The sequence below is a fragment of the Spermophilus citellus genome (genome assembly GCF_964194105.1).
Source record: "Spermophilus citellus genome assembly, chromosome: 6".
NCBI classification, from domain to species: domain Eukaryota; kingdom Metazoa; phylum Chordata; class Mammalia; order Rodentia; family Sciuridae; genus Spermophilus; species Spermophilus citellus.
Genome location: NC_138187.1, coordinates 119,638,445 through 119,657,507, shown reverse-complemented (window position 1 = coordinate 119,657,507; position 19,063 = coordinate 119,638,445). Strand labels below are relative to the sequence as shown.

At 33.3% G+C, this 19,063-nt stretch overlaps 1 protein-coding gene across 3 annotated transcripts in view; it reads right to left on the bottom strand.

The window, feature by feature from the left end:
- GPATCH2 (G-patch domain containing 2) overlaps positions 1 to 19,063 on the bottom strand; it is a 176,393-nt gene that overhangs the window by 15,364 nt on the left and 141,966 nt on the right. The window lies entirely within an intron of this gene.

The following is a 19,063-nucleotide window of genomic DNA, read 5'->3' as shown; positions in this document are numbered from 1 at the left end:
AAGCGTTCAGCAGCTAAATGCGCCATCATAAATTGTTACTGGAATGAATAATATAAAAGGAATGCTTTTTAATTTTCAAAACTGGCAATCTTTCTGGCTCAACATAAAATCAAACACTGTTGCTTCTGACAGGAAAATAGCTAAGATTAATTATCTAAAGAGATCACAATATTGTTGCTAGGTTATCAATTGGTTACTAATGCTTTACTGTCAGAACAACATTTATTACAGGAAAAGTATGATCAATTTCTTTTTGGATATTATGCAGCAGTGAATTCTCTTAAAACGTTTATTTAAATAGATAGAAGGGAATAGTGATGTTCTCCTTATAATTCATACGATTAGAATTGCTTAATTATTTATTAGCAAGGTGAGAAAACATAATTTGTATTAATGTTGTTCTGTTGCTACTAAATACTCTAACAGGATATTGGATTATATATGTAAAGGAATAATATGTAAGACCTGAGAAGTGGACCTTCTGCTTTTCTGGCAACCAGTTAAAATTACATTATTCTGTCTATGTCTCCTAAAATTCAAGAGTGTTAGAAAAATAAGAAATGGCCCAACTGGAAATCAAAATTGCTAATACAAAGATGGAAAGGATTTAAAAGCCTACAAACATTTCAAGATACCAAAAACTCTATGTTCATTTCTTGGATCATAGTCCTTGATGTGGGGTTGGAATAAGGTCTGGGGATCAAGAAGCTGGAATAAAGGAAGCATGTTTATTATACTATATGTTATTTTAGTAAGACAGAGAGCAGGTAGTTAAGTATCACAAGATATTAAAAGTATCCAATGTGAAAACAATGAGCTTATTAGAAAAAAACTAAAATAAAAAATACAGTTAAAAATAAACATATATCTGTACTATATCTATACAGATGATTTATAGATGTTGCAAAATTATATGGGAATAAAATTATTTCAAATATAGGTTTCATCTATAATGCACAAAATAAAGTTACAAAGAATGATTTAAATAATCCAAGGCATAGAAAGACAAACATACTTGAAAATCAACCAACAGAGCTTAACAGTAAATAGGTATTTATCTAATTTTCTCTTTCTTTTTTATTGAGTCCATAGTGTTTCTCTGCCATAGAATAAAGTTCTATATTCCAAAAAATTAGTTTATTCAGTTAATGACTTTTTTTTCCTGCTTTGCTCTCAAATGTTTATTAACATGCAAAACTACAACATTTTCACCAGATTTTGAAATTAAGTCTTGGATTATGATGCCAAAAAATAAATAAATAGCTATATCCATATTTATTTATTTAAAAGAATACAGAAATTTAAAGAATTATAATGAAATCACAGGACAGACATACTTTTGCATAAAATTAATCCATTCATGTATTTAGTACGCACTAATAATAATTATGAACTTAACATAAGACTTCTATCTTCTACCTCCTCTTTTCTAGGAAGATATAATAAGAATAAAAAAGATAAAAGAAAGGAAAGGTATTCAATTCCTACTATTGTAATAACTTTAAGTCTGAGAGGGGAAATAAAGTCATAAATACATATGAAATAATTATGGATACTGCTATTGGGGGCAGGGACAACAAATTTTATTAATTACCACTAGAGATTATTTTGTCTGTACTAACAATTCTAAAGTTTTGAATGGAGCATACAACATTTGATTCTGTGGGGGAAAATTTGTGCTTCAATGGAAAAATGATGCTTTTAGAGTATACTGTTCTGGACATTTAATTATAATTCTATGGGAGCTATGTTACAGCTCCCAAGTTGTACTTAACTGAAACAAATGAGAAATAATTCTTGTTGGAAGAAATGCAAATGAATTTTCCTGTAGAAGGACAAGCTTCCCTACTGTGGAAAAGCCAGTTTTCTACCTATTTGCTTCTTCATTTCAGTATGCTTTAATGCTATATATATTTGTACTTCTTTGCCTTCTCCTTTGAACTGGTTATAACATCTGCTTAGTTCCCTCATTAATTCATTAGTTAAATAAGATCTTTAACATATACCCATCTTATGAGAGTCATTATGTTACTTTTTTGTAAATAATTATTTTTTCATATATCATATCCCTCTTGAAAACTGATCGGCGCAAAAGATTGGAGTAATAAGGTTTTCCTTTTGCAAAGCATATTCCAGAATAGCTCAGATATCAGGAATGCCAAAGGGGAGATTAAGGTACCATTTTGAAAAAAAGGAATAAAATGGGGAATTTGAATTGTGAACTATGTTTTTTCTGTTATCTAGCTTGGAAAACCAATCCATGGACCATCTACTTCTGGTCCTCTGTGAAAACATAATCAATATTCTTAAAGTTTAAGGCAGTGCTGAAAGAATCCTAAGTGATAAAGAGTGCGCTCTGTTCAGAGAATTAGAAGTAGTTTAGAATGTCTGCAGAGTAGTTTTGGAGAACAATCTGTGTGACATGAACAGAGAAGGAAGGGGCTGTATCATGGTGCCATATGTGCCACAGGAGGCCTCATAAAAGCATTTGGTCTTTACAGCTGATTACAGCTGGAGTCCTTAAAGGTTATAGAACAGATCCATGGGATGCTAGTGCGAACTTGGGATGGGCAGGGCTGGAATAACAAAAACAACGAAACTGGACTACCTGCTACTGCACATGGAGAGATCTGGGTTATTGATCAGTTATATTACCCCATTTAGGCTTGCATTTAGGGAACCCCTTTACTTCAGATGGGTGCAAGGCATTTGGTACAAATAAACAATATATAAGGTCTACTCTATGTTAGTTAGCTGTAGTTCTTACTGAAACATAGCAGTTACGTTTTTAATTTAAAGTCAGTGGATGTCTCAATGGCTGCTTTGTTTCTTCATAAATGAGTCATCTGTCTTTGCAAAGCAAAACACTCAGATTACTACTCAAGGTAATAGCTGAAATTCTTTGTTTCATTTTTTTTGTGCTGAGGTGTTTTGCTTAGGAAGGAGGTATAAGGAGACCAATCAAAACTAACAAGGCTTTAAGTGTAATGATAAATAAATGTTTTGTTCGGGATTTTTCAGTTGGTTATGACTTGTAACATGGCTTCCCATGTATTACTTCTAAAGTTCTTATTTTTCTTTTAAATATTACAAAAGCAGAACTAAACAGAAAATTCTTTTGTTTTGCTTTTTTTAAATAGACTGCACTCAGCTTATCCCCATCATTTGCTGTATGATTCCTTTTATATAGTGTGGTGGTAGGAAGCAGGGCACCTTACCTAGAGGGAAAAAGTAATATATATTAAAAAAACCCTGAAATTAAAAAAAAACAAAACAAAATGAAACAGAAACATAACCCTAGTGACAACCACCTTGCCTGAAAACTTGGCTTTTGACTTGGCTGACAGGACTGAAGTAGGCAGTGTCAAACACAATAATATTAAAGAGAAGACAATAGGAACTTGTCTCTTCATTGTGTGCATTTACAAATAAAAGCTTTTCAGAGAATTAGGCCTAGTTAAAGCTGCCCCCTGGTTAAAATGTGTTCCCAAGCAGCCTTGGACAAGCTGTAGAGGAGAGACAAACAGATGTGACTATGGGCCCTGGCATTTGGCAAGAACACTCACTGTCAGTTAGAACAAGATCAGCCCGGACAGGGCATCAGCTGCACAGAAATGAAGCAGGTCCGTGGTGTCACTGGGGGAACAATCTGGTGGCAGAGAGATGGATGGGGGCTGGAAAATCCAGCCCTGTGTGAACTTCCTTTTCTAGATCCAAATTCCCCTCCCTCCCTCTTCTCTCAGTGTCAATATGTCTCAATATATTAAACTGAACTAGCAGACAACTGTATTTAGCTCTTTTCCTTTTGTACCAAAATATACACTGAGAGTCAAGAATTTTCAATCAAACAAACTAGTATGATTACATTAAATTGTTGTTTATTTTTAATTTTTTAACAGTATTTTCTTTCAATGCCCTTCTAGTACATGATTTCCTGGGACTCTTTTGCATTTGACCAGTTCTTGGTTATCAACCTTTGCTCTCTGTTTTTTGGTCATTTGATTTCACATTCTGCCTCAACTCATTTAATTTCTTTTTGGAACAACCTTGACCTTGGTGAGGGTTAGTTTTAGCTCAGCACATTGAAGTCAGGCCTGGATTCCAGTGACTAGATCCATGACTTACTTTAGATTTAGCATATCTTACCATAAACCTTCTAGTATCTTAGTTTTTTCAGAACTAGGTCATGATCTGGAACTCTCTAGGTGCTCATGTTCTGGTCCTGAAATCCAACCAGGTGATGGAAGCTCTTTCCAGCCCTGTCTATTGATCTTGTCCAAGCATCAGCTGCTTTCAGCTCCCATCTCTGTTCACTGCATATCCATTGGCATCTCTGCCTTATATTAAACTCTCATTTCCTGTTGTCTGAGGCTTTACCCCTGGAATCCCTTGTCTGCCTGCCAGTGTGCATTTCCTTTCAGATGAATCTGACCTCTTGGTGCCTCTGCCTCCCCAGGTAGAGGGTCCGAGTGCAGATCCATTTTTTTCCTTCTCCATAACTGGTGGCTGCTGCCTACTCCTATTGCAACCAGTGTGAAAGAGGCACTGGTGTGTGTCAGGAGACCTCTCTAGGAGCTGGGGAATCAGTTCATTCCTGCTGACACAAAGCCTATCAAGGACTCTCACCACTGCTTGAAGCAATGCCAGCATGAATTGGAATAAGCATGGCAAAAAAGACGCGCGCGGGGGGGGGGGGGTGCAGATGGGAGCCTTGGCAGTTCCAGGAACCTCATGAAATTAGGTGTAAAATGTGTGTATAAACTTTTCTAGTAAGAGGGTCCATGGTTCTTATCCAGTTCTGAACCATTAAGAGAGAGTGTTACCCAAATACTAGAGGTGGTAGATTTAAAGCAACTACTCATAATCTAAAATAGAATATACCCATCCTGAGATTTCTGTGGAATATTTAAAATATGCCAAACATATATGCCATCCTTTAAACATATAATACCACAAACAATATAATTTAATAATGTAAGGCAAAAAAATAAATCTCATCCAAATATCTATATGTACTATAACCTAAAATAGTATAACCTTCACTCTTGGGCTCTAGAACCTAGTGTACTTCTCCTGTGGTACACTGAGCTAATATATCTGTGTGTGCTGGTTGATATGTCTTGTAGCCTATGGAACAAAACACTGATTATTTTTGTCTGAATTTCTTCCTCTGACCTCCCATTATTATTAGATTTTTTAAAAATAATAAGCATGTGACAAAGAGGTTACAAATTAAAACTATATATATTAGAAAAGTCAAGAACAATGGAATTAATAAAACTAAGTTGTTTTGATAGCTGAATAAATTTCTCTGTCAAAGGTAAAGTCAAGCTTTGCACACCACGGAATCTGATGTTCATCCAAGCTATGATTTTTAGGAGCATGATTTGCATTCAGGAAGAGCCTTTCTGATATTACCATTTCTGCTTTCCCATTAGATTTTCAAAAAAGCTCACTTACCACCATGTTTATATTTGAGAAGGACTTTGGCATGTTATTGAGCTTCTCTTTGCCTCATTTTCCTTACATTCAAAAATTGTGATTGAACTAGTAGTTACATTAAAGTTTTCATTTCATTTTTTAAAGATTTTATTTAGAAAACATCTGTATAAAACATGACACTGTGTTTATACACAATAAGCAATCATAACTGTTAGGTATTAATTTTACTATTATTATCATCTCTCCTTTATAGATAAGAAGGCCACAACATGGAAAAGTTAAATATAATTTACCCAGGTTCATACAGTCAAGGGGAATTGATGGTAAGCACTTTGTTGCACAATATAAGAATCCTTAGTGTAGTGTCACTGAACATACCACACAGACACATGACAGAATATTCTCATGACATATGACCCCTATCAACAGGTTACAATAAGGAAAGAATTAGGGTCATTTAAAAATAACGAGTAGGTCTTTTTGTTGTTAATAATATAAAGGTTCAATTTTTCCTTAGTGTTTGGTTCTGTTTGTTTCAAATGTGTCACACCATTTAAGAACAAAATGCCCATTTTTATTTCTTTCAATTTTGGAAAGCCTGAGCTTTTACCCCCTGCAGTTCTTCCAGGGCACTCAATCTACATGTTCTTTTTCTTCTACAAACTTTCCTAACCTCACTACCCTTCCAACTGCTTTCTCTACATTTCCATATCAACCTGTGCATATCTCTGTCTACATTTACCATGTAGAATAGCCTCGAGTTGCTTTCAGATTAGAGAGAACTGTCAGTTAAACATATAGAAAACAACTTGAGGCCAAGCACCATTTCTCATTCTCAGAACTAACTTTACTTCTGTCATACGTTAGAGCACAAGAAATGTTTATTGAACTAAAACAAATCAAAACTACTGTAAAATTGTTGCTTGAACATTTCACCTGGCTCTAACATGATTTTTTTTTAAAGTTTCTTTCTTGAACTGGTATTTTAATTCACTCAAAAACATTCAACATTTAAAAAATCTTCAATAGCTATATGTATTCAATTAGATGCTAAACAAAGTACAAAGAAGAGTAAGGCAGATGTCACATTCAAAGACCTCAAAGCCTAATGTAGGAAGCACATATGAGCAAAAATTTACTAGATAATATAAGTAGTTCATATGGCTATAAAAACTGACCACCACTTTGGGAAAACAGGAAAATTCATTTCACCAGAATTCAAATTTGTATGCTGTCTCTCTAAGTAGAATCTAAGAAATTTTGAGGCATCTTGGAGTATTCTTTTATTCTTCACACCATAGTACCTGGGAAATAGTAGGCACTTAATTTACTTCATTTCTAGCTACAACTACATTAGCTTGGAACTCCTTTATTATTAAAATTTAGCAGAGAGTTTCAACTTTACAATTTCCTTTCAAAAAAGGTAAAATAAAGCTAGTGTTGGTGTTGATGCTCAAAAGAACAACAACAACAAAAAATACTTAAAATACAAAATTCTTGGGTTGGGGTTGTGCCTCAGTAGTAGAGCATTCGCCTAGCATGTGCAAGGCCATGGGTTCAAACCTCAGCACCACATAAAAATAAATAAATAAAATATAAAATAAAGTTATTTTGTCCAACTACAACTAAAAAACAATTTAAAAAAATACAAAATTCTTTTGAATATCTCTAGTAAATACAAGGAAGACATATGTCTACATTCAAAAAACTGGTTTTTGAACCTGATAACATCTTTCATTTTACATAAAAGAACTACCAAATCAGGTGACAGATTCAGATATAATCCCACATTTTCTGACAATAATACTATGAAATGTATCGTAGGATGCTACAGGATGCTAAGGTTGCCATTTATAAAGAAAACTATGAAACACTTTCAATATTTCTAACTTTTCTGAGGGAAGTCCTTAATGCATTACCTATTTTAATATCTACTTCATGCAGTATAGTATATGATATTTGGATATGTTTGTTGAGTTGACCTTTGCTATATTCTATTTGATGTCTCAAGACTCCAGAATGAGCTAAAGTTCAGTTCTGAGGTAGCATTTGTAACGGCACATGTTAAATTTCTTTCTTTCATCAGTTTTATTTTACACACACACACACACACACACACACACACACACGTACATACACACTTGTTTAAAAAACTCATTTAATGCATATTGGCTTCTTAAGTCTTAGAATTTACTGTTTGAGTTAACAAGAGCATCTAGCTTATTGAGTTCTAATTATATGAGATATTATACAAAATTCCATAACTGAGGAATCTGTGGTCTAGAGAAACTGTTACTTGTCAAAGATCCTATGAACAGAGAAAGAAATTTTTATATTTGTACCAATGAATGCTTAACTCAAAAGAATTACTTTTTCTTCTATATTACACTACCTCATTCAACTTGGTGAACTCTCCTTAATAAACTTCTACAGACAACTTAATACATACTATGCACTATGCCACCAGAGAGAACTGCATTTTCTATTGAGAAATATTAAAAAGACTTGGTGTTCATTTTCTAGGGGTTCAAGCCTTTGATCACGGCAGAAAAATATTCGAACCTAATGTTGAAAGACAATTCAAAACCAACATCTAAGGACATTCTAGGCCTCTGGGTGAGAGAACAGTTTCAGAGGCACAAAGGCACCTGTGCCCAAATGAGATGCCATAGTTGGATCTTTGTAAGCAATGCAGCATGACTAGAGCTGGCACACAGAAAGCAGTGGGAGGAGATGTCATCTCTCTGCACACACCAAGTTTCTGTGAGTTCAGTGAATCTGTCTATTCACAATTATTTTAAGTTCTCTAAAAAAAAAAAAAAGAATCAAAGGGCTTATTTGATATAATTAGTCTGTTTATTAATCAAAGTGACAAACCCAACCATGGAAAGAGACCTATCAAGAAATCTCTGTGGACATAATTCTGAGCTTCATTGCACCTATAGTTAGAAGTTACTGCTCTCATGCAGAGAAGGAGCCATATGCAGATCCGTTTCCAAGGTCACCCTTGAAGTTGAGAGGCTTCATTCATTCAATAATCTACAATGTATGTACATGATTGACTTGACAAATATCAAGACTAATCTTAGCTATGATTTTCTGTAGTGTTCCAAGGCTCTGCTTGCAGAGAGGACTTACAACAATGTCACAATTACATATACTCTAATGTACATTTGATGATATGTCTACAAAAAGCACAAAGGAAAACATGGTTGCAACTTTTATCTCCATATTGAGAAGGTAGAAAAGACTGGTTGTTTAATAACAGGTCAGAACAGCTAAAACTTTGGAAATATGTAAGGAGTTATTTTTGCTTGGGAATATGTTAGACAGTGTTCCCATTTAAATACAAATTTACTTTAATGTAGGTAAAATTATAATTCATTAGTAGAATTCCACTGGAAATCTAATATGACCCAGTTGAGGTGCTACATCCTTTATGCAGCCTCACTGGATTCGCACTGCCCCAAATAGTCTTCTGTTCCTTGGAAAAAAACAGTGTTTTCTACCTTCAACTATAGTTATATATATGCATGAACTAATACTGTAGCTAGACTCTGTGTTCCTTGAAGGCAGTAGGGTCCATTTCTGATTTAGTTCTCTAAGAATATTTCCCTCAGGACTCACATGCCTTGCCTATACCAGGCACTTTAAAAATAGTTATTGAATTAAATTTAACAAAGAATGCCAGTAACTTGTTTTTATGATAATCAATATTTTTACTAGAGTTCCAATTCTGTTAATATAGAAGTACTTATGTAAATAGAAAACCACAAAGCTTATTCAGTTCATTTCTTGGTCTTCAGAGTGTAAATATCTATAACACCATGCTTGTTCACTTAAGCCAATTTTTGAACTATGTGCACGTATATTCACTCTAAAATGTTTCCATTTCTATTCAAGTTTGAATTTCGTGAAGTGTAAGTGTAACTTTTATGAAAAAAAAAAAAAGAATGCTTTCAGTCCCTCTTCTTCCATAACAGTTTTTGGTAGGTGAATATTATACCCATAAAACTTTTACAGACTTATTAGCAAATATTTACTAGACTATAAAGCCATATTATTAGAAATCAGGAGACTTATGATGGGTACACGAACATTACTGCTCAATTTTTAGAAAGAGGAGTATTTCAGGATTCTCTTAATTCAATTCAATTAAAAGAACTGCAAAGTTTGGTATGTAACAGTAAAATCAAACTTCCCTTATAATTCTTTTAATTCAGATATATTACTTGTGGTACTGAAGACATATACTGATTTTAAATGCCCAAGGAGAAAAACACTACCCTACAAAGACTAGTTTCAAATATAAACCAAGTCTTTCCTTTTCTCATTTATATAATGCATTTCCTTGGAAAAAAACATACAAACCCCTACATTTTTTAAATTTCAGAAATAAAATGCCAAAAGATCAGTGATTAAATTAGTTATGATTCGGAATGCTGTCACATTTTTTGGGGGATATTAATGAATCTAAGTAATGTTTAAAGTGACTTCTTATAGAAGAATCAACAGTTTTGTTTTTATTAAAAGCAAGATAGGAATTTTCAGGAAGCAGTCAACTTTTTTTCCCCCCACAGTGGTGGGGGATTGAAAACAGGACCTCACACATTATAACACATGGTCTACCACTGACCTATATCCTAGTCCAAGTTAATTTCTATATAGCTTAGAAATAAGACCTGGGGAAGGGGCGCGACAACAACATTGCTTTATAAATGATCTACCACTTGATCTGGTTAAGTTATTTAATCCTTCTCTCTTGTTTCCTCATATGTAAAAATGGGAATAATGAGAATATTTACCTCATAATGGAAATGAAATGAGTTAAAATACATCTTTAACACCCAATCTCAACTACTTTGTCATTAATTATAAAAACGATGGGGAATTGTTTTTCTTCAACTAAAGGAGAAAGCTTTTAAATTCTATTTTTTCCTCCACATTCCTCCCTTCCTACATATCCACTTATCTTGAGAGGTAATATAGCATAGTGGTTAAAGAACACAGACTCTGGAGTCAAAACAGATAAAGTTCAATTCCTGCTCCCTCACTTGTCACCTTGGATGAACCTGGGCAAGTTAATTCATCCTTGTATACTTGTCTTTTCTCATCTGTAAAATGGAGATAATAATATACCAATCTCATAAAGTTGAAATGAGGGTTAAAAAAATGTGTTTTCCATGGGCTATACTCAGCTAAGAGTTATGTATAATTTCCCATAAGAACTTGTATATGATAAACTAAATATGGTATACATGGATATTTTGTGTGTGTGTGTGTGTGTGTGTGTGTGTGTGTCCAATCATAAGGACAAAGGAGTAAAGAAGCTCTGTGGACTAGAACACCTTTTAAGTAACTAAAAAGGTCTAAATGTATTCTACAAGCTAAATAAATGCATCATTTATGCTAATACAAAAGAACACAGCATACTGAATCTTGAGTTTTCAAGATGATTTTCTACAACACTTTACAGATCTCCACATTGGGGAATCCACATCCATGGTTTCAATCAATTGCAAGAGAAAATATTTTGGGGAAAAATGGCATCTATACTGAACATGTACATAATTTTTTCTTGTCACTTTCCCCTAGACAATATAGTATAACAACTATTAAATAGCATTTACACTGTGTTAAGTATAATGAGTAATCTAGAGATAATTTATACTACACAGGAAGTTTTGAGTAGGTTATATGCAAATACTACAGGTTTATATAAGGGACTTGAGTCTCCTTAGATTTTGGTATCTGGCAGAATCAACTACTATGGCTACTGAGGGACAATTCCATATCTTTTTTATGAGTCTTAATTCTACTATAGAGAGGGTATAGTTTATTTGAGGACCTAAAACAAGTTCACTGCAGCTGGAAAAAAAAAATGCTCAAGGTAAAGAATGAAGATGAGGAGGGAAAAATAAGAACAATTAGACCAGGATAAACCTTGCAAACCATGTTTAGAACTGGATCCTAAATGCAATGGAACTCCAAACCCTTCCCCCACACCCTCTCCTGCTGCCTAAACATGATAAAAACCGATGACAGCTGAGATTCCATGATATTAATATCTGTGCAAGAAAAACCAGAGGAAATCTTCTGATGGCTCCAGGTACAGTAAATCCAGAAAGTTCTAACAAATACTCAATAGAAAATACAGGGAGCCAGGATGAGAACAGAAGACAAATGTGGGTGATGTTGAACAGGATCCAGTTTATAAATGAGTTCAAGGGCATTAAGATATAATAAAGCCTTTGGTGCTGGATCAGCTGGATATTATGAACTCTTGAAACTGAAAAGATTAAACCTGTTTCTCAGAATAAAGTCTACAGTAAGGTAAAATAACTGGAGTATATGCAAAATGGAGCAGAACAGAGAGGCCACAGAAGATAAGGAGATAGAAGGTTCATGATAAAAATAAATAGGAAAACAGAAGACACAGACCTAGAAAAATATGAGGCCAGAATTTTTATTGATTTGTGAAGCCAACAGAAGAGAGCCCTAGAACAATGAAATTAGAAAGCTATCCTGTCTCAAGTATCTCTCCAGAAGGCTCAAAAACCTTTTTATTTGAAAACAAATGAGCAACAGAAAAGAACTGCAGGTGAATCTCATATAAAATTATTATAGAGTACAGAGATGACCACAAAATGAAGACTACACAATTATTTAAAAATAAACCAAGGGAAAATAAGAAAGTGATAGGAGATTAAAACAAACAAACAAAACAACAGCAAACAACAATAACAAAAAAACACACAATGAGCAAAATTAAGAAATGAAGTGACTGGATAAAAGGAAGAGAGATGATAGCATTCAGGAGGCAAACAGGAAGAAAAAAGAACAATTATTTCACAAATAAAACTAAACAAAAAGCACAAGAGTGAATAAATATGATGAAGGCAGAATATAAAATATCATGAAAAGTGCAAGTGGTAAAAGATTTAACACTTTAGGGCTGCGGTTGTGGTTCAGCAAGAGGGCGCTCGCCTAGCACATGCAAGGCCCTGGGTTCAATACTCAGCACCACATAAGAAAGAAAAAAAAGGAAGGGAAGGGAAGGGAGGGGAGGGGAGGAGAGGGAGAAAGAAAGAAAGGAAGGTATTGTGTCCAACTACAACTCAAAAAAAAATTTTAAAAAATATTAAAACTTTAGAAATGATAATAAGAAAAAGAATAGTTTTAGGTAAGGAAGATAGGCAAAGAAGACAAAGAAAAATATGCATTGGGCATCCAGGTAAAATTAAAACATTTATACGTGAAAGAAAAACCAAACTATAGCAGACACTGAAAGCAACATTTTATAAAGGCAATAGAGTAACATATTTAACACAGTTAAGGAAAGAAAATATGAGTCATGGATAGTATATCTGGCAAAATGACCTTGAAATAAATAGGCCATAGATACCCTGTTCAGAAGATGCCAGGAATTCAGGAAATATTGTTTGAATAAGGAATTAAGTAGAGAATAAACTCTAGAGAAATAAAAATAGAGAAGAACCAACTTGAGATTTGGATGTGATCATTAAAAATATATTTAAGCATAGAACTAAAATCACATGTAACTGAACTAAAACTAAATAAAACTGTAACTGAAGCAAAGGAGACTATAGTTTTGAATGGTTATATGCTTCAACTCAGGTGCATTCAATTACAACTATCTAAAAATGGAGGGAAATGAAAGTATTTAGGAAAAACAAAACAGATTTGCTAACTGCCTTATAGCCTTTTAACAGAGTAATGATTTACTTCAAATCAAGTACTTGGAAGAAGGAGAAGGGCAAAAGAGCTGACTTCAATATTGTTCATAACAGGGAACCAAAAGCACAAGGAAAAAAAGTGGGTGTGGGACTGGATTAAGACCACTGCTTACAAGTATTAACATAAAGGTAATGAATAGAAAAAAGGAAAAACCTAAGCTTTCCTTTCTCAAAGTTAACAGTATTCCAGAGCAAGAGTGTGAGCGATAAAGAAAAGAAAAAGGGAAAGGGAGGAAGAGATATGTCTGATTATCTTAAAAACAGAAGGAAGAAAACAGTCAGTGAAAGTATAAGCCGTAAACAAAACCAAACCTGAGTGGGGAGAGGTAGGGGGGACCAGGTTCAAGCTAAACTTGTGGGGAAAAAACCTCTCGTGAAGAACTGAGATTTCAAATCTCCTTTTAAAGATTTGATTGTGGAACCTGTAAAAATCTTTCTATTATTTAAAAATGGAATTGAATACAGTTATTAATAAGTTTCCTCTAATGAACTTGATATACACACTGATACAATATATATTAAATATGTTTAAAATAAATGTGTCAATATATACTTAATAAATAACATAAAAATGATATAACTTGATTATTCATCGATATACTTACAAACTAATTTGAATTACTTAGAACACAGGAAACTGACTGCATATTCCTATGAGATCAATCTATTCTTTGTACAAAATGAATAGAAAAAGGAAACAAAATCTTATATCAATTTTAGTGATTATTGGTGGTCCTGGTGGTATTCAGATTCTATGATTGCTATATGCATACAGTGAGTTAAATAAAATGAGTGATTGTTCTAGTTCTGTTGAGATGTAATATTTTTAATGTAGTTGAAAAAAGATAGATTAAAATGAGTCTAGACAATAAAATTTGGAATGTGAACTGAAATTCTCAGTATGAACCAACACGTTTTTTCCTTTGAAAAAAAAGAAATTTTAACTGGTTTCCCTGAAAAGGACTAGAATCATCGGTGTTCCTCACATCCAGAATGTGGTTTCTACATGTATTTCCTAATAAAGAAATCAGCACATATTGTAGCAATGGCTGACTCTTGATCTAGGCTAGGAAAGGTCCAAGGGGAGCCTATAAGTAAGCAAACCAGAAAGCAAAGACTAGTGGCAGAGAAACACTCAGAAACTTGATCTCTCACAAATTGGCCAATTTTAAGATTAATTAGGAAAATAACTAATGGACTGAAACACAACAAACATATTTAAATCAATGAATTCACCTCGGGAAAATGTTAGGAATCAATTCATTTTGAAAACTGAAACTACAGAGAAAGAATTAAGTATTTATCTTGCTTTTCCTATATAATCCATACCTTAAAGTATTCAAGTTGTTGGGAGAAGAATTTAACAGGAGTAATCCAATGAACAAACAAAAAACAAATTGATAGAATTAGCATATCACCATTCTGCAATCCTTAATCAATAATTTGGGCAATGATTATCACAAATCACAGAAAGAGATGTGGGAGTGAGAGTAGTATACAATACCACCTCTGAAAGTCTTGCCAAACAAAGTGAAACCAAACTAAATATCTAATGTATGAAATATGATTTGTCAAGAGCTTTGTAATGTTGTGAACATCCAATAAAAAAAAAAAAAAAAAAAAAAAAAAAAAAAGAACCTGAATTGCCAGGGCAGTCATGATAGCTTTTTCCAGGCTCAGTGAAAAGGACTTTTCATAATTTTAAGTGATCAAACTTGAAATCCAATTAAGCTATGAAGTCTAAGTCATCTAGTTTCTATTTAGTCCTATACTATAACCTGATGTAAAAAATTACAAAAATCTTTATCTGAGGTTTATTGTCCTTAGAAAGGATAATGCATAGTTTTTATTCCATCTTTCTAATTAGTAATTTAAGCATATGTTCAGCATTTAACTCTAAATGTTTGCCTTTTCCCCAAGCTCGAAGACAGCTGTCCAAGATTTGAATGCCAGAAAACATTTAAATATCAACATCTGTTGAATTATGTTAATTTAGTGTAATATAATTGGGCATGAGTTTGACTTGATCAGAAGTATATGAAATAAAAAAGGTAAATTCCCATCAATATCTTGGTATACAAACAAAACCACCAAGGGATGATGAGAATTATTTACTTCTGAGAGAAAAGGTAAAAGAAAACTATTGATTATAAAGAAATTGATTCTTTTAAAAACACAGTTCTAACTCTACAGGATATTATCTTGCTATTTTAAAGTTATTTTTGAACTGATTTCATAATTGAAAGGAAATAAAGTTGGCAAAATGAGTAATAATTAAATGTTTAAAAGTGAAATATTTTATGCATTATTAAGTAAAACATTCTAATTGCACTTCAGATGGATTAAATTTTTAGATTGCAGGATAATTTCTGTTATGAGTTAGTAAATATTCAGGAGTTGATGTGATTTCAGTTCTACAGACATAAAATTGCATTTTAAAACTGAAATTATTTTCAATGTAGCAGATGAAGTTAGTAAGTTTATTCTGGGGGTAATTTGTAAGATACAAAGTACCAAGGAGCATCTGTTGTTTATTGTTTTGCTGATTTAAGTATTAAATTTTACAGTGATTCTCTTATTAATAAATTAGGACTGCTTGTTTGTTTTGGGAAAAATTCTGGCACATACACACATTGGATTAACAGATCCCCAAATGGACCTGTAATGAAGTTACAACGCAGGCTGCAGTAGTGATACAAGCTGTTCTGATATGGCTCTGCAGGTGTCCCTTTATCATTTCCTAGGGGAACCATCTCTGGGAGTTAAAGGTTAGCTCTGTGTCCATGCCCATTTAATCACAGGACCAATTTGGAGAGTGCCAACTGTGAAACAGACACCTGTCCTTAAGGAAATGGACTTCAGACCACAAATTCATCTCGGCTAAGGGTCACTGGAACAGCTTTCACATGCTAAATATTTTCTATCATTAGCGACCACAGCCAAATTCAACTGCAGTCCTGGAGGTGAAAGGCTGTGCATATTTCTAGTCATTTGAAAATACCTAGTTCACCTGCAAGAAAAAAGAGGGGATATAAGTAAAAAGGGTTTCACTAAGAAATAGATGATTTTTAAAGATTTAATTCACCATATATAGGATGTATTACAAATTTCCAAATGGTAAATTCTTTTTTTTAAAAAAAAATATGGATTCCTCATTCCTCAACTAAAAAGCAACCTCTTAAAATTATATTGGCTGCTAACTAATTTTATTTAGTATAATCAAACTTAAACTAACCCTTTATAATCATTAAATTAAAACCTTGGCAAGGAAGGTTAGAATTTCAGAATGCCATGAGGACAGGAGGCATGGGAACTGGCAATTTGAAGACAGTGTGGTTTTATAAAATACAATAATTTGCTCATACTATATAAAAGGGATTAATTAAAACCTTTAAAAACCATTTTAGGTTGTATATGTGGCATGTTTCCAATTATTCTACCTTAAGTATCTCTATACCTAGAAGTTATTCAAATGTTCTTTTTAATTAGAATACATATATAATTAAATGTGTTCCAATTAAACAAATATGGAATGCATACATTCTAATTAAAGGGAATATGTGAATATTTTCTATTAGCTCATTCATGCATACACAGGAATGAATCAAAATAACTTAAAAAGATGCTTTTCCATCTGAAGGGCTAAGTAAACTTTAAAACAATGAAATCTAATGCCAACTTTAAGTTTGGAAAAAAAATATTAGAAAACATAAATTAGTATTTAAAAGCAGTTTCAATTCACTATTTTGGACACACAAAATATAAAATGTAATGTGATATAAATTACTTTTAAAATGTGATTTTGACAGCATAGTTTTAGTATGAAATAGGAGTGTTTTAAAATTCTAAATTTACTAGAATAGGAAAGGTAGTCTTAAATAATTAAATAAAGCATCATTTACTTTTGTTGATATATTCAATTTTGTTGACACATTTCTGTGAGAAGCACTATTAAACAAATATAGTCCATGTCATTATGCAGTACTCTAATGAACAGTTATCCTCTTCCAATTTATTAACAGCTGCTCAAAAATGTAGTAATTAATAGTTTCATTTATTTTTGGCAAACCTGCAAAATGACAAATAGTTTTCTATCTGTTGCAAATTAGGTCTTCTTTCCAAGCAACAAATGACAGTATGGGGAAGGCAGCAAACAGAATCATTGAACATCTTTGGATCTTTACAAGATCAAATAGAGAGCAGCTGTAATTCTGTTACATCTGCAACACAATACAGTAATCTGTATCATCAAATAGAAGTGAATGTGCTATATTAATGCAAACAGGAGTTTTTTTTTTTAATGAAAGAATGTGTGTGTGTACCCACGTGTGCATGAGACTGCATGCATGTGAATGTGACAGGATTTGCTTTATTTCTCAGGTTAAATCTTTTGTCATTTTTTTTTCATTTTGGAAGACTTTTTAAACTACTATTGAGGAAAATGACAGTTAAAAAATGCTTATTTCTTCTTTCTCACTATCAACAGATAACATGAGAAATGAACACAGTATCCAAGCATAATCAAATCATTTGACACTAATCAAAATCAAAATAATCAAAATACTTACTTTTTCATGTTTTTAGGAATTAAGTAAAAAATGAATTAACCAATGCATTTCTAAAAGATACTATAAACATTAAGTAGAACTTAGTATTATTAGTAATAAAAATGTTTTCACTTGGGGCTGAAGCACTTGCCTAGCATGAGTGAGGCACTGGGTTTGATCCCCAGCACCACAAAAAACTAAATAAACAAAATAAAAGATGTTATGTTCATCTACAACTAAAAATATTTTTAAAAATGTGTTTACTTGATTTCAAATTATATGTCAGACTACAAGATGATTTTGCCTGGGTGCTTCATAAAGAAATTCATATAAGTAAAGAAGCTGGACAAATCCCTATCCCGAAAGAAGCCAAATAGAGAAGGAAAAGACTTGACATGATCTAAATAATTAAATAAGGCTGCCAAAAACTACCCAGTTTGTTGCATGGATGTTTTCAGCAATAAAGACTATCCATAAGTATAAAAACGTGTTAAAAGGGTAACATAATTTCAAGAATGACACATGACTTAGTATCAACCATCACTTGAATGGGTTGAACTGATTTTTAATTTGGGAAGGTTATATTGAAGTTTCTGGTGCTAACCAAAGGTGTACTGACATGAGAAATAACATGAAATTATTTAATTGTGGCTGTAAATGAGGGGATGGACAAGGGATATTTATAATTTGGAGAAGGCACACACAGAAAAATCAAATGCCAAGACACAAAAAGAAAAGAAAAAGACTGGAGTAATCCAGGTCTCCCCACTTTCTCACTTGTAGCTCTCAAAAAACAATTACCCTTTGTGCTGGGAACACAACAACCTGAGATAGGGAAGGACTGGCTGGAATCATCTAGACTGTTCTAATCCCCTCAATAAACAGAATGTCCTTTAAAGCTTTAATCTAGTGTGTCATGTCACTCCTGAGGTATATAACCTGGGGTGGGCTACTTTTCAGAATCCCTCAGCTGTGATGCAAGTGTGGCATGTGCAGTAAAGATGCCATCCATTCCAGGCAGCTTTTCTGAGCCCTGGGGGAACAACTTGAAATGGATCCTAGGCTTCTTTTGTCTCTTGCTGTCTATCTGTAAGTAATAAATCTGCTCTATCTAACTTGTTGCTGTGAGCATGTTCTGTCTCACTGGACACAGACAAATTGGTAACCAGTACAAAGTGAATCTGCTTCACAAATCAAGCCTGGAATTTCAGTGAAAGGCATAGTTTGAAAAAATAAATCTAGATGTCACTAGTATTTCTCTCTAAAAAACAAGTGCCTTGTCCCAAGGCTTAGTTGTGTGTATGTCTTTTCACTTCG